Source organism: Lonchura striata, chromosome 6 (genome assembly GCF_046129695.1).
Source record: "Lonchura striata isolate bLonStr1 chromosome 6, bLonStr1.mat, whole genome shotgun sequence".
In the NCBI taxonomy this organism is placed as follows: Eukaryota; Metazoa; Chordata; class Aves; order Passeriformes; family Estrildidae; genus Lonchura; species Lonchura striata.
In genome coordinates, this window is record NC_134608.1 from 28,011,099 (window position 1) to 28,026,047 (window position 14,949).

Sequence of the window (14,949 nt, forward strand, 5' to 3'; positions counted from 1 at the left end):
TTATTTTCGCATTCATTTCAAAACACCAATGAAAGGGCAAAGAAAAGTGTCTCAAGTCGTTGTACACTTTGGAATTCATTAAACGAAAAATAGTTCTTTTTTAATTTTTCCCCTGCCTTCCAAGGCGACTTCAAGATAATTTCTGAGGCTATACTAAAGAGGGAATCTGTAAAAGCAACAAGCGTGGTTCTCACTGAATGTCGGCATCGTGTCCCGCTAAATCTTCACTGAAAGCATCTCACAGTGAGCCACCCGCTCGTTCCTGCGCCTTCCCTTAGTTTTATCTTACACAATAATGGAGAAAACATTCGTATTTGACTGTACTTTAAAACCATCTTTTTACGCAATCCCACGGTTTGCAAACCATAGTTAACTTTATCTGCTGTGGTGGGCACGTGTTTTGTCATATGAAATTAACTTGTGAAAGCCTTTATATCATTTTTTGATTTGTGTTTGTCGACAAGGCAGATCATACCTCTCCGCGCTGAAGGTTGATTCAATTGCTAAATTAAAGGCATGCTTTCAGCTTTGGAAAACAACAACAAAACTCCAGCCCTCTGAGAGCTCATTCTCAGAGAAACAACTCGAGGAGCAGTAGAATAACTCACCGCAGTATTTTGTATGTGTTTACGGTCTCTCCATATACTTCTGTATCATTCTGCGTCTCTATTGTCTGTTCCTAAAGATAGCCAAGTCAGTTCTGGGCTTCTCACCTATAATCGCCTACCTGAAAGAACATACGGACAGAATAGTGGCTCTAAATTCTTGGAGGAATGTAATTGGCGTGTATTTTCCCCGTGTTTTTTTTTTTTTCTTCCGTGGTAAATACTAATAACCAAACTGCTTGTCTTGATGTGTTTCTATGTTTGAGCTCCAAGAAACTCCTCAAATCATTACAGTAAAGTCGTCAAGCCTTCCTATGCACACTGGAGATTTTTTCCCTCGCTTCTCGTTCTGCTTCTCATTTCCAAGGACAGCGTGTTGAGCCAATGATCTGGTTTAGGCACTTCTCTGGACTTTCAGACTTTTAATTTAAAGCTTTCAGTATGTTGGGACTGAAATAATGATTTTCCACATTTCAAAAGGGACGAGGCTCTATTTATAAATGTTACAGAAGGTTTCGTTACTTCAGGATCAACAAAACAGGAATAGAACTGCAATTTTCAAGAAAATAGGATTTCAAAATATAGAAATAAAAAAGTAGTGGAGATGATGTATAATTCAATCAAATTACAGAAAATTGCTTTAAAATTCAGAACAGTAGCGATCCATTATGTCTCTGTTTTATTAGTGACAAGTACAATTACTCTAAAATAAAGAACAGTGGTGAATATATAATTGGCTGTAATCATGTTAGTGTTTGAATAAAAATGACGGGGACATTTAACACTTTGACAACAAAATGTTCAGAAAGAACTTATTTATTCAAACAGTTTTTATTTGCATCCGCATGAAGGAGAAACACACTTTTGCTTACGATAAATCCAGGGGTTTTCACTTGCAATAAAAATATAACTAAAAAGATATTAATTATTTTACTATCCAAAGCTTAATAAAGTCTCATGAGTATGACTGTACTATTATTGATTACTCAGTACCCAAAGGACGCCATCTACAGGAAGAGGTCTCTAGGCTTAACACCATTCTAATCAATGTTGATTAAAAAAAACCAAAAAAACCAAAAAAAAACCCCCTGAGTTAATATTCCTCTATAAATCTGGCTCCGATTTTACCCACAACACCGATCACAATATTTGCTTTGTAATTGCTTCTTGTGAGTCAATTCATTATAATTTGACACGATCTAGGAATCTGCTATAGGAGGCCTTTTCTCTGAGATACGGCATTTAAAATAATTCATTGAACTCTCCAAAGCAGCAGTTTTTCTCCTTCTAAAGCGACTTTCTTTTCCCCCCTCTCAGGATTGACTTGATCGTCTCTGAAAATGCAGAACACCCCATGAGATCTCTCCTTTCCACCAACCGTGTGGAAGATGCTTGCAGAACAGCTCTGAAAACAAAACAACTTAATTGAAGGCAGTTCGTGCAACAATTGTATAATGGAATACCTAACATTTCTTTATCTGTAACTAACTTATTTAATTTGGATAGTTCAATAAATGTCAGCTATGCCAAGCATACTCCCATCCGTTCTTACGATACATCCTTTGCCCCGTATCTTGGTACTTAGAGGCGCCATTTAGCCGTAGCCCAGCAAGGGCTCAGAAACCTATCGAAGTAACAAGAGAGCTCTTTACTATTTTGACCACACAAACACAGATCCATGGGAATGGCTTATGTCCTCCGTGACGCGACTCCAACAGCTACAGACTACAGAAAATACTAAGAGAGCTAGAAGAAACTTTCAGGACTCCTCTGCCAGGAGGCTTTTCAAAATTACTATTTTCGGTCTTAACCCCGAACGATTTTTTCTTTTTTTATATTCTTATTTTCAATTTTTTTTTTACTCCCCCGCCCTAGCAAGTGTCCAAATTTCTGCTCCTGGTGTGTGTGTTCGTGCTTACAGCGGGGTGGACCGCACACCGATCCGAGCGGGTCCCTCCTGCCGTGAGGCGAGCGCAGCTCGGTCCGACCGCGCCTTCACTGCCGGCTCCCAAGGGTCTCTCCTGCCCAGGCGGCTTTCGCCAGCACTTGTGAAATACAGTAGATCTGGTTTCTTTCTACTTCAGATGAGCGATATGAATGGGCTTTGAAAAATTTGGGAGGGTGTTATAGGGATGGTGTATAAACTACACAGTAAGGAGTCAAAAGGCAGAGGTGCGTTGGCACGAAGGCTGAGGAAAATGACCCACGGTGCAACCTCGATTTTACGTGTTATTTTGTAAACCGGGGACAAACGCCTGGAAACTATTGTTATTTGTACTTCCACTGGAATCAGGCTCAAAGTTTATACCGAAGGTCCCCCTCTATCTTTTCACTTCTGGGCATTGACCGTGAACATTCCAAATCTCTAGCTTTGGACTATAGACTGTCGTACGGCTGTTTTAAGATTTGAGGAAAGCTCAGGAGAGGAGGTTTCCTTCCCTGGGGCAAGCCTCTCCTGCAAGCGCCGCCGGGGCTCGGTGGGTCCCTCCCCCGCCGGGAGCCGAGGCGGGGGCGCCCCTCTTAACCGGGAGGTCTGTCATTTCTCGGGTGCCTCGTACCAAATCGCAGATGTCAGCCTTTCCCTACGTGTTCGGGCTGCTAATGCGGGCACTTCACACAACAGAAATGCTCAGCTTGGGAGCTTTTCCCAGGGCCAGCCGCCGACTTCGTGCTTCGCATCTGCCTCTGGCAGCACCGGAGCTCCATGTGGGGGATCCCAGTGTGCGCAGTAGCCTTTACCGATAGGAGCATATTCCCGTGGGAGACAAGCACACGCAGTGCTCTGGCCCCTGCAAACCTGCCGAAGCACAAACTCCATACACCTCCACGGGAACACGCTACCCAGGTTCCCGGCTCCAAGATCCTGCATGTCTTCCGCAGAGACCTTTTATCGTCGAAATTCACACCATAAAGCCCCTCACCCAGCAGGCCACCGTATCGCAAAGAGAGACTGCCGCGGCCGGGGCCGCAGAAAGGCTTGCCGCCCCTGGGACTCCGAGGTGTTCCCCGGGACCCGGTGCCCGCGGGGAGGGCGGGGGCCATGTGCGACTCCTCCCGGGCAGGCCCGCGTGGAGCGGAGCGGAGCGGAGCGGTGCGGAGCGGAGCGGAGCGGAGCGGAGCGGAGCGGAGCGGAGCGGAGCGGTGCGCGCTGGCCGTGCCCCGGCCCGAGCGGGCGCCTGCGGCGGGGAGCGAGCGCCATCCGAACGGCGCCGGCGACATCTAGTGGCCACGGGCCGCCAGCGCCCGCCGCGCCGCTCCGGCCGGGGACAGCCAGCGCCGGGGACAGCCAGCGCCGGGGACAGCCGTGAGCCGCGGCACTGCCCGGCCGGGGACAGCCGTGACCCGCGACACTGCCCGGCCGGGGACAGCCAGCGCCGGGGACAGCCAGCGCCGGGGACAGCCGTGTCCCGCGGCACTGTCCAGCCGGGGACAGCCGTGACCCGCGGCCCTGCCCGGCCGGGGACAGCCGTGACCCGCGGCCCTGCCCGGCCGGGGACAGCCAGCGCCGGGGGCAGCCGTGTCCCGCGGCACTGTCCAGCCGGGGACAGCCGTGTCCCGCGGCACTGTCCAGCCGGGGACAGCCAGCGCCGGGGACAGCCGTGTCCCGCGGCACTGGCCGGCCGGGGACAGCCAGCGCCGGGGACAGCCGTGAGCCGCGGCACTGCCCGGCCGGGGACAGCCAGCACTGGGGGACAGCCGTGACCCGCGGCACTGCCCGGCCGGGGACAGCCAGCACTGGGGGACAGCCGTGAGCCGCGGCACTGCCCAGCCGGGCCCGGAGCGGGGAACGCGTCCCGCACCCCCGGCCCGCCCGCACGGGCCTCGCCGGCGCTTTCCTAAGCGTCAGGCACCGCTGTGCTCCCCCTCAAACGGCCTAAGGCTTTCTGTGCCGTGTTGGTACCAGTAGAAAACGGGTCAGTTTTACATTTACCTACACGGGACACCGAGAAGACAATTATGAGAACTTTCGTCTCCCTCTCTCGCCTCCAAAGGTCTTCCATGAAAAAAAACCAGACGCGCAGGAGTGACAGTTCCTGCCACTTTCACCCTGAGAGGTGTCCCCGCTGGCAGGCGCCGTCCCTGCTCGCACTGCTGGGGCACCTCCCAGACCTGCGAAGAAGAGAGGAGAAAAAAAAAAAACAACCCAAAAAAACAGTATTGCGGAGACACCGCTGGCGAAAGGAGCCTCACTATTTAAATCCCAGTGTCAGTTCTCATTAACAGCTCAAGTCATCTTTTCCCCGGGGCAGACCTTGTCTGGTCTATCGACTTAATGGAAAACAAAACACATGTTTGTATTCTATTATTGCAGTCTTGTTCCTTGCCTTACGGAGAGCAGGGACCGACTTCGTCCGCTTAGTGACAGGCTTCCCGAAGCGACAAAGGTTTCCACTCGTTCCTCCCTCCTGCCCTCCCAGGAAAAGATGAGGATTCCGACGTCCGTCTCCTGCCCTTTCTCATGAATAGGGACTGCAATAGCAGCCATAAGAAAAGGCTTTCGCTGAAGCCGCGGTGGCTAAAAAGAGCCCAAGAAAAATAGTTACTGGTATGTTCAGTAAAACTTAGCAAGGCACAATAGTCTCTGCGGGAAGCTTTGGGGGTTATGTGTGCAGCAGGTGAAGTTCTCAGCTCGGACCCAGCTGCCAGGACCACCGCATCTCCCAGGAGGCCGGCCGTGAGGAGATGGGCACGCTAGGCACTAACAAGCGACAGACTGAGAGAGTTTTGAGACAACCCAAAAACAACCCAAAACAAATAAACAAGCTCTCCCAATCTTCCACTGGGAAGATGGCTTTGATAAGGAAGCAGGGAAAGTTTTGAAGAGCTGCAGACATTTTTGCAAATATATTTTAACTGGTCTAAGTAGCTGAAGTAAATTGGGTGGTTGTTGGCTTGTTTTGTTGTTTTTGTTTTATTTTTGTCTCTCCTTTTTTTTTTTTTTTTTTTTTTTTTTTTCTTTCCCCTGAGACAAGGCTACGGGAAGGGGAGAGTAAGAGCTTGATAAAAGACGGGAATACATTTCTCAACCAGAGAAAGCAGGGGAAGTCTATTGAAGTGACGACCTGACTTGAATAAGGAAAAAAAATTATTAATTTCACCCATCCCCAGTGCTTTCCTTGGGGTACAGGTCTGTGCACAGCACCAAGCACAGGGCACTTGAAGCTGGCAAGAGTAACTGATCGAAATGCGCTGTCCTAATGTCCACCTGGTTGCTCTGCTGAGACATTTTAAAGCCATCTCCAGCTGATCTCCCCACTACCCCCAGCCCTAGTTCGGGACGCCCAGGAAGGGTGCGAATGGGAAATTGCCCAGAGGTAATTGCCCAGAGGTAGTACCAGTCCCAGGGCTCTCCTTGGGCAGCTGCGGGGTTCCAACGGAGGGAGCGGGTTTCTGGGCCTGGGTCCCTTTCCCGCCTGGGGTGCTCCTGACATCTCGGCATAGAGAGTAGGGTCCCCAACTTTAGCGCTTTTGAAGCGTCGTTTGCTCTCCAGCGCTTGGCTGTAAATAATCGCTATAGCAGTGACAACACAGACGTCCTGCAGTCAGAGCGGAGTCTGCCTCTGCACCTTTCCTCTGCAACACACGCCGTCAGCGTTTTAATTCCAGCTCCAAAGGGAACCTGCAATTATAAGCCCCCCTCGTCCCCTCCCGCTCACATTCTCTTGTCTGAAACATTCACTGAGGAAGGCTATTTGGATTGAGAGTAAAATCAAACAGGGAGGGGAGGAAGAAAAAAAAAAAAACAACATAAACCCAACAACCCCGCAAACCCTTCCATTTGCTATTTACAAACCTCATTGTCATGCTTCACTCAGGCTGTCTGCCTAGCTTAGGGAAATAAATGTGACTGAACCAGAGACAAAGCCGATGCAGCTGTATTTGAATTTCTCAAACACTGTCAAACGTGCTCTTGTCTCATAATTCTCGGGGTTGTTGTTATTATTATGAACATCATACCTAATGTGAATATACTCGAAAGAGAGCTGCTTGGCAGTGGAGAGATGTGGCTCCGATCGGGATTGAACAGAAATTACTTTATCAAAAAAAAAAAAAAAAAAAAAAGAAAAAGAAAGAAAAAAAAAAAGGATAAGAGCTCGTTTTCCCTCCTGCTTGGAAGCCTAGGCAGATAAATTAAGGAATATTTGAGACCTATAATTTCCCTCCTTTTTTAACCCCTTCTCTCTCTCTCTCTCTCTTTTTTTTTTTTTTTTCCCTTTTCTCTTTTTGGTTCCTTGTGTTTTCTCGAATCCCGCAGAAGCAGGAAAAAGAAGTTAGGTTTGACTATCTAATTTCCCAGGTGATAACCCACTTCGGCAGCCCTGCACGGCAGCCGCGGTGGGAAGGAAAACGAGAGCACCGTTCCCTTAAGAGGGAAAGGTGTGCGCTAGCGGGCACCTCCGAGCCGTCCTGCCAGCCTCCCTCTCCGGGGGTTCTTAGGTGCCTGCCAGTGTGCTTGGTGTTTGCAGGGCTACACGAAGGGAGTCCTTGCTCTCGACTCCTTTGGAGACGAGGAAGCTAAAACATTCCGAGGCCGCCACAGGAGGCCTCTAAGGGATACCTGGGAGCATTCCCATGTATCTCGCCTTAGATGCCCTGCTTCCGACGGGAATGAGCAAACCCTGCAGGCCCCTTTCCCAAGCCCCGCCGTCCCAGCAAGCCGGGCGGAGCGGGGAGCGCTGCGGAGCTGTCGGGAAGCCTGCCTGCCCCGGCAGTGGCCCGCTGGCCTCGGCGAGCAGCCGCGGGCCCGCCCGGCCCCGCCGCCGCCTGGGGCAGCGCCCCTCGACGCGTCGGGAGCGGAGCGGCGCCGGCCCACGGCAGGACGGAGCCCGGCTCCTCGGCGGCAGCCCTGGCCCTGCCCTCGGGTCCCCTTCCCGGCCCGCGCCCCTCGGCATGTCCTGCAAGACCTCCCGGGTGCCGCTGCCACGTCAAGTGGCGGCCGACCCCCGGCTCTGGGGAAAAAGGGATCCTGCAAGCCGGGGGGGCAGACCTCGCGGCCCCAGGTGTAAGCTCCATCCTCGCCATCCACCTGGGCAGCATCTCCCCAGCCCTTCGTTTTTCTTTTTATTTTCTTTTTTTTTAAAACTTTCTTCTTCGTTGCCACACTCCTCAGACGGCCCTTCCGAACTCTCTTGCGGGGAAGAAGTCTCGTGTCATCTCTTCCCGGCAGGACCACCGCCCCCGATCAGGGCCGCCCTCTCTCCCCAGCCCCTTCGCTCCGTGCCCTCCGCGGTTTTCGTTGCACGGTGTCCTTCAGTGCGTGGAAGCAGAGAAATGAAAAGTACTGTGATCAATTATTAGTTTTAGACCATATTTATGGACGTGTAGTAGTAATAACAGTTATTTACTTTGTCGAAACGTTTATTTCACACTTGGTATATTTCCTTACAATCGGAGAACCAACGTGGGAAAAATAAGCACAAATAAACTAATGCACTCAAAGTACGGTTTTAGCTAAAGGTGATCTTTCTCCTGTCTAATTTTCCCGGGTGCGTTTCTTCCTCCTGACATTAATTCAAACCAGCGAAAGGGCTAAATAGATTAATCTCTAGCCCTCAAGTCAAGCAAGAAGTAAAATAATAATTTACTTGTCTGCCCCCTTCATAAAAGACTAATTTTTTCCCCTTTCTTCAAATTGTGGATGAAGAACAACCAAAAACCAAAGCAGCCAGGAGGGCAGGAGCCCTTTTCGGTCTCTCGAGAGTATGGCCAGGGTACCCCTGCTCTCTCCTTGGTCCTGCGGACTCCCTTGTTCTAGCTCTCTTCAAGAATTGCCGGAGATTGCCTTCCCCCCGGGGCGCAGGCTGCTTTAACACTTCCTCACCAGGCTTTGTCCCTTTTGAAGCTTTATAGATGCTCTAATTTGTTAGCACCACTTCGACTGTCCCCAGCTCAAGGAGGGGAATGATGACAGAGGCAGGGAAATAGACACCTCTCTGGGATTTCACAGTCTTAGTGATAATGCTTTCACATGCACATGTTTCATACATCGCTGACATCAGGGTGACCTCAGCGAGAGGGACAGGGAAGGGCTGGGGAGGGAAGAATTTTAAAAAGATACAGTTCTACTGTGTATGTCAAGGCTTTCAAGTAGAATAGTGCTTTATTCCAACGCAACACTTCCCTGTTGAGGGCTCTCGGTCTTTGAATTGCTTCAATTCTCATATTCTAGGTATTTATTTGCTCACCAGCGACTGTGTGCGACAGTATATATATCCACTGGCAAAGAAGTGATCCTGGTTGCCCGCAAATGCTCTGCAGTGAGTTGAGCGACAGCCCAGTTGGTCCCTCTCGCACGGAGCAGCCACTGCCCCTTCCCCACCAGCCACGGCGCCTGCTGGTCTGCTCCGGATCATGAGGAGCTCTGACCAGCAAGCCACGCTTATGACACCATCCCGTCCTCCATTCATTCCCACTCTTTCTATTTGCCCCACCCTTAAAACTGACATTTTTATGGACCATGGCACCTTGCTGTGGGATCTGCCGGGGCAAGAGCAAGAAATTCTGGAGAGGGCAGGGCACCTCACCAATACTCACAGGTGTCAATTTGGAAATGTGTTTTTTGTATCCGCCCCTGTGACACATGCAATTTCCAGTCTGTTGTCTCCTTAGGCGGCAGCAACATGCTGCCCTTTTCCCTAGATACCTGGTCTGTATGCAGCGTCCATAAACAGTATATCTGACAGTATTAGCTGGAATCAGAGCCTTCAATATCTTCCTGTTCTGTTGGTGGGGCTGCCCCTAGATAAAGTCCCACCAGCACCGAGAGATACCCGCTGTCACTGCACTTCAGGACCCCTGCCTTGTGCCCTTGTCTTGAAGGACAGAGAACAGGGCCAAAGATGAAACTCAGCAGTCAGCTGGACCTCTGTGCCAGCCCTGCAGATCCCTCCATGCAGCACAGCGCTCCCTTTTGCATCACAGTCTGCTCAAGACTCCAGCATCCGACATTCCCAAGTAAGCCTGTAGGGCTGACATTGCACAGACTGCTTGGTTTCTGACCCTGCTCTTCAGTCCACATTTTCAAACCCCTGCTCTGCCAGCAGCTCCAGCTGGAGAATTCCTCTGTTCTCTCAGGTACCTTTATGTTTATAGTCCTGATAGAAGAGACAGAGTAAAAGAGGAAGACATTTGGTCTTTAGACCCACAATTCTGGTGCTACTTTGGCACCGTGTTACTGCTTGAGCAGGTCTACCTCCAACTACAGTACACTTCCCACTTAGATAAAGTTCTTCTAGTTTGTGAGCCAGGTATTTCTCCTGGTAGCTGTCTGAGATTATAGCCCTGTCTTTCAGACAAAGCAAGGCAAGTAAGTTAAAACTTTATAACCACAAATTACTTACATTTTTCCTCAAGTTAACTATTTTAGTTGATTTAGATAGATCACACTGGATAATAAAATACCATATGAAACCTACCAGGAAGTTTTCAACATATAAAAAAATGCCAATCTTATTTAATCTCTGGGAAAGATAATTGTTTGCCCTTGACATATGCTTTGCATTCTTGAGGTATATCTTTTGAGATATAATATCAATTTTGAAATCTTATATATGCGCCTTTACAATAGTAATGGCTTTCCACAAGCTCTGTGGGAGGTGACATTTCAGCAAGATACTTCCCCTTGACTTTGTTTATTCCAGCAGTTTAAATTCTACCTCTGGTGATAGCTGTTAACTTGGCAATGTGAAAAGTGCTACATGATGTGTACTGTGCTCAGTCAGCTCATCAGAAGCTTACCAATTACGACTGTGGAGCCCATTCTTCTTGCCACAGCATGCCACCCACCATGCATAACTGGGACAGCTGATCTTCACATGTGCATAAAATCTGAAAGTATGCACACATTTACTCAGAAGCCATGCAAAGCAGGCACAATAAGTCTGCTGCTTCTTAGAAGCCTTTTTATTTCCTGCAATAGCTCATACACAAGCAGTTGTAGAAAATTTCTTGCTCCCTGCCTGCCTTGGAAATGTGAAAGAGGGGAGCTTTTGAATATTACCCTACAAGTTTTGTACATGTCAGGCATTCAGGACACCTGTGTTGGGACCATATCATGAAGGTAGCTGTGAAATAGGAAGTTGCAGCTATCAGGATTATCCATCTCACCCAGGGCTTGGTCTCCATCCACATCTCTGAGGTGCTCGGGAAAGGAGGCCTTGAGAAGCAGATTGTGGACTCAATTAAATAACTGAAATGTGCTGGAATGGTCCATAAATTGGGCATCTAAGCATTATGAAATGAAGAACTTTCTTAACAAAAGCCTTTGTATGCCTGTTTCTTCAGGATGAAATCTAATTTCTGTTTAAGGTCTCCTAATGACATCAGCAAGGCAAGATTTAATTCTAGACAGATGCTATTTATCAAGCATATAGGGAGCGTTTGAGCTGCAAAAATAATGCTACCTTCGAGTGTTCATTTTTGTTTAGAATATCCAACTGAACATACAAAGTCCAGATTGGGCTTTTTGTTAAATTGCAATTTGCTCTTATCCAAAGATATTATTTTCTTTATTTTGAAGCAACTATTTTCAAAGACATTTAGTGCCAGACTGTCACCTTTGACTGTAGTTTCTTTTTCATCAGCTAAAATAGAAGTAACTCTGTTCAAGTAAGCAGAGTAACACTTATGAAAAACCAGAATAAATAATCAGAGAATCAAGCCCTTTGAATAGAAAATGACTCCATAAATAGTCCCATTGATTTCAGCAGTATTTTATGACATAAGTAGCTACATTAGTGGAAGCAGCATACAAGACCCTTTGGGCTTGGACAGAGAAAAAAGTTCCCCAAGTTATAATTATTAAAAAAAAAATATTTCATAGCAGATCAGCTAGTTGACATGTTACTAGCTTATTCTATGATTTATCATGTTACTAGCTTATTGTATGACAAAGACGGAATCAAGTGAGTTGATGGTAAGGATGATTCCTCTGTTAGCTGCTGTGACATGAAAGTGGGTCCCTTATTTACAAAAAAGAGAAAGCAAATAAAGCCACACCAGTAAAATACTTTTTATTACCCTTAAATAAATGCTTCTTTAAGTCAGAAAGAACATTTTAGCAAATGGGGTTACCTCTTAGTGTTTATGGACAGTATTGAAATGTGAGAATGTCATGACATAGTCTCCCCTGGCTCTATAAATTTGTGAGATGGAAAAATTATTTTGCTTGCTTTTCCTTGAAATCTGGTAAAAAATAAATTAAGTCCAAACATGCTGTCTTAATTGTGTTTCCTTGGCTAAACACATTTCTTAAAAAAACAAGAAGTATTCTCTGGAAATGTTTTGTGGCATCTCTAAGCCTGAATATGAGACCTGTGTCAGGCTCCAGAGAGCAGTAAAACACCAACCCAGATTAAAGTCTTCTGGAGCCAACAAAGCTGTTCCTGGGACCTAATTGCTGTGCTGTGGACCATTTTTGAAAGTGACTTTGAATGGTTTAACTCCACTTAGAGTGCTAGAACTTGATGCACAAGAGCAGGGGAAGAAACCATGATGATTGAGGAATATAACTGCCTGACTAGAAATGGCATCAGATGCCCCATACCTTCCTGCCAGTACTGAAACTTGGAGTCATCATTCTTGGGGAAGCAGGTGATATATTTTCAAGTATTCAATAAGAACTGTGCACCCACGTACATACTACTGCTGAAAACTTTTGTAATTACAGTAATTTTAATGAAACCACATCAGCTTTGTCCTTGCCTTCCTCTCATTGCTTTTCTTTGTACTCTCTTCTTGTCATATCACATAGTGACTGTAAAAAATGTTTTGTCCAAATACAAACTCCCTGTTCTGAGTGCCACTCTGCTATCAGCAGGAATAGTATTTCAAATAAGATGCTGGGTATTTGCCTCTATGAATAGCTTCTTCTTTGCACATGCTAGATTGTGAAAAGCAGATATATATCTTTTGAGTGCACATTTTTCATTAAGAACCTCTAGAGCACAAAAGGAAGGGGTCACTAAAAGGTGAAAAAAGGATATCTTTAGCTTTATCGCAAACGGTTCTCTGCTGTGTTTCCTCAGTTATGACCAAGCTGTGGCTATTTTCTATTGAGTGCAGAGCATTCTTATTCCTGGAAAATTTTAAAGGGAAATACTTTGAATAAGATTCTACAGTGCTGATTTTTCAATGCTATCTGACAGTAGTCTGCCATTTCTTTTCTTTCCATGTAGCAGTGAAGTGACACAAAACGGATAAAATTTTTCCTCTCTGTCAGGTAAGGACGAGGCTGTGTGCCACCCCACACCTGTACTGTCAATGCTGTTATCCTGTGACTGAAGGGTAAGAGGTCTGCCTATACCCCCAGTTCTGGGAAAAAAATCCTGTTTGGTGCTCACATGCAAAAGCAGTTGGAGGAGGTTAGATGGAGGCTGGTCCCTTACAGTTGGCTTTTGTAACCTTTTGGATTAGGAATACTGTCTTGCTGGTATGGGTTCCTAGTGAATTATTGATACCCTTGAAACAGAGAGGACAAAGAGAAATGAATATTTGTGAACCAATACAGCAGCAAAAGATTCCTAAGAATGGGGTTCTCACCACCTCACCACAAGCTGGACGGATATTTGGTACTGGATGCAATTCTGGTCCCTAGTGTTATAAAAACTCAGCTGCCTGCTTTTTATAAAGTGGCACTCTAAAAGAAAATGTCTAAGGTACTAGTAAAAAGTCTACCCAAACTCTCAGAAAACATAAATTAAATAAATGAATTAGGCTGTTTTCTGAAAATAATTCTTTTTCTAAGCAATCTCTTGATATTTAGGGAGGAGAGAGAAAATACTTGGTTTATTAGTTTTTGGTGTTTGAATAATTTTCCCCCATACTTATCTTGAATAATGAAAAAAAATTGAAAAGGATCTTTTGAAATATTTCCATTACTGAGAGATTTTGTTAGGTCTTACTCTGTTTAAAAATAGTCAATAATGTCTAGTAAGAATTAGCTAGGGGTTTTAAGGGGTCTTGATCCTGAATTTTTTTCAGTTTTATTTTATGGACTGAAACAATCTTCTTTCCCTTTCCCTTTCCCTTTCCCTTTCCCTTTCCCTTTCCCTTTCCCTTTCCCTTTCCCTTTCCCTTTCCCTTTCCCTTTCCCTTTCCCTTTCCCTTTCCCTTTCCCTTTCCCTTTCCCTTTCCCTTTCCCTTTCCTTTCCCTTTCCCTTTCCCTTTCCCTTTCCCTTTCCCTTTCCCTTTCCCTTTCCCTCTCCCTCTCCCTCTCCCTCTCCCTCTCCCTCTCCCTCTCCCTCTCCCTCTCCCTCTCCCTCTCCCTCTCCCACCTTTCCCTTCCTTGTTTTTCCCCCCGCTCTTCATTCCTTTTCCCTTTTTCTTTCAAACCAGCCAACAAAACTGCCTAACAGATTTTAATGTTTTTAGTTCTGTTCTGGGATAAATTTACTACACAAGATAGTGCCAATTAGAAGCCTAGTAGCCCAGTGCTCTTGAGCGACTCACAAACCTACCTCTGCAGTATCAGGGCTACTTGATCCGACTGCATCGGTAGCAGTGTCCGGTTTCACCGGCTTGTCAGTGGTGGCATGAGAAGGAGTGAAAATTGACAGCAAATTGACAGAATACTACTGGGACTATTCCTCTAGAGTCCATCTCAGAGTCATTTCATCAAAGGAAAATGATTTTTCTTTTAGGTACTGAGCTTATTTTCTGTTCCTGTTGGTATTCAAAATTCATTGCAATGAGGAGTCATTTTATTGTTGTGGCTACTTGGTTGTGTTTTGGTTTCTGCTGTCTTAATAAAAGCAATGAAACAAATGGTTCTGAGAACAGCAGAGCTAATGAAGTCATGTTTTGAGGATTTGCATTTGACAGTCTTATATCCCTTCCTTATATCCCTTCCTTTATCCCATTACAGCAGCTTTGACCATTTAAACTGAGGTTTAGGCCCAACTCCATTTGACTTGCCCCTCTCCAGTCTGCTCAGCTGCCTTCCAAGCCTGCAGGTATCAGCTGTGCAGAGGACATTATGTGCTCTCTGTGGCTCAGAGCTACTTTTGCACTGACATGCCAGCAGAATACTTGCTGACTGGGTAGCAAGAGGTCAATCAAAAAAGGTAACTGCTGAGCTGTCACTGATGTTTTATTCCTAGTGGGACAGAAATCTGGCTCTGTGTCCTCTATCTAGATATCAATTTAATGGAACCTGTGAGACTTCTCTTTAAGGCTTTGACCTCATATTTTTCTGAATTTGGCCAGGAGTTTTGGAGGTTATGAGGAGTACAAGGACAGACAGACAATATATCTCAGGTACATCAATAATACAATATTTATAAGGTCTAACTTAAAATAAAAAGTTAAATTTCCAAACCAAATTGTCTCTCATAAACAAAATAGC

General features: G+C 46.5%; 1 long non-coding RNA gene across 3 annotated transcripts in view; it reads left to right on the forward strand.

Annotated features, from left to right (window-relative positions):
- The window catches only part of LOC116183733 (uncharacterized), a 186,131-nt gene that overhangs the window by 6,495 nt on the left and 164,687 nt on the right, over positions 1-14,949 (forward strand). For all 3 annotated transcript variants that reach the window (XR_013340160.1, XR_013340162.1, XR_004148413.2), the window contains one exon: positions 1,923-2,146. This is a non-coding gene — a long non-coding RNA (uncharacterized LOC116183733). Of the gene's footprint in view, positions 1-1,922 lie in introns of those variants that run through there.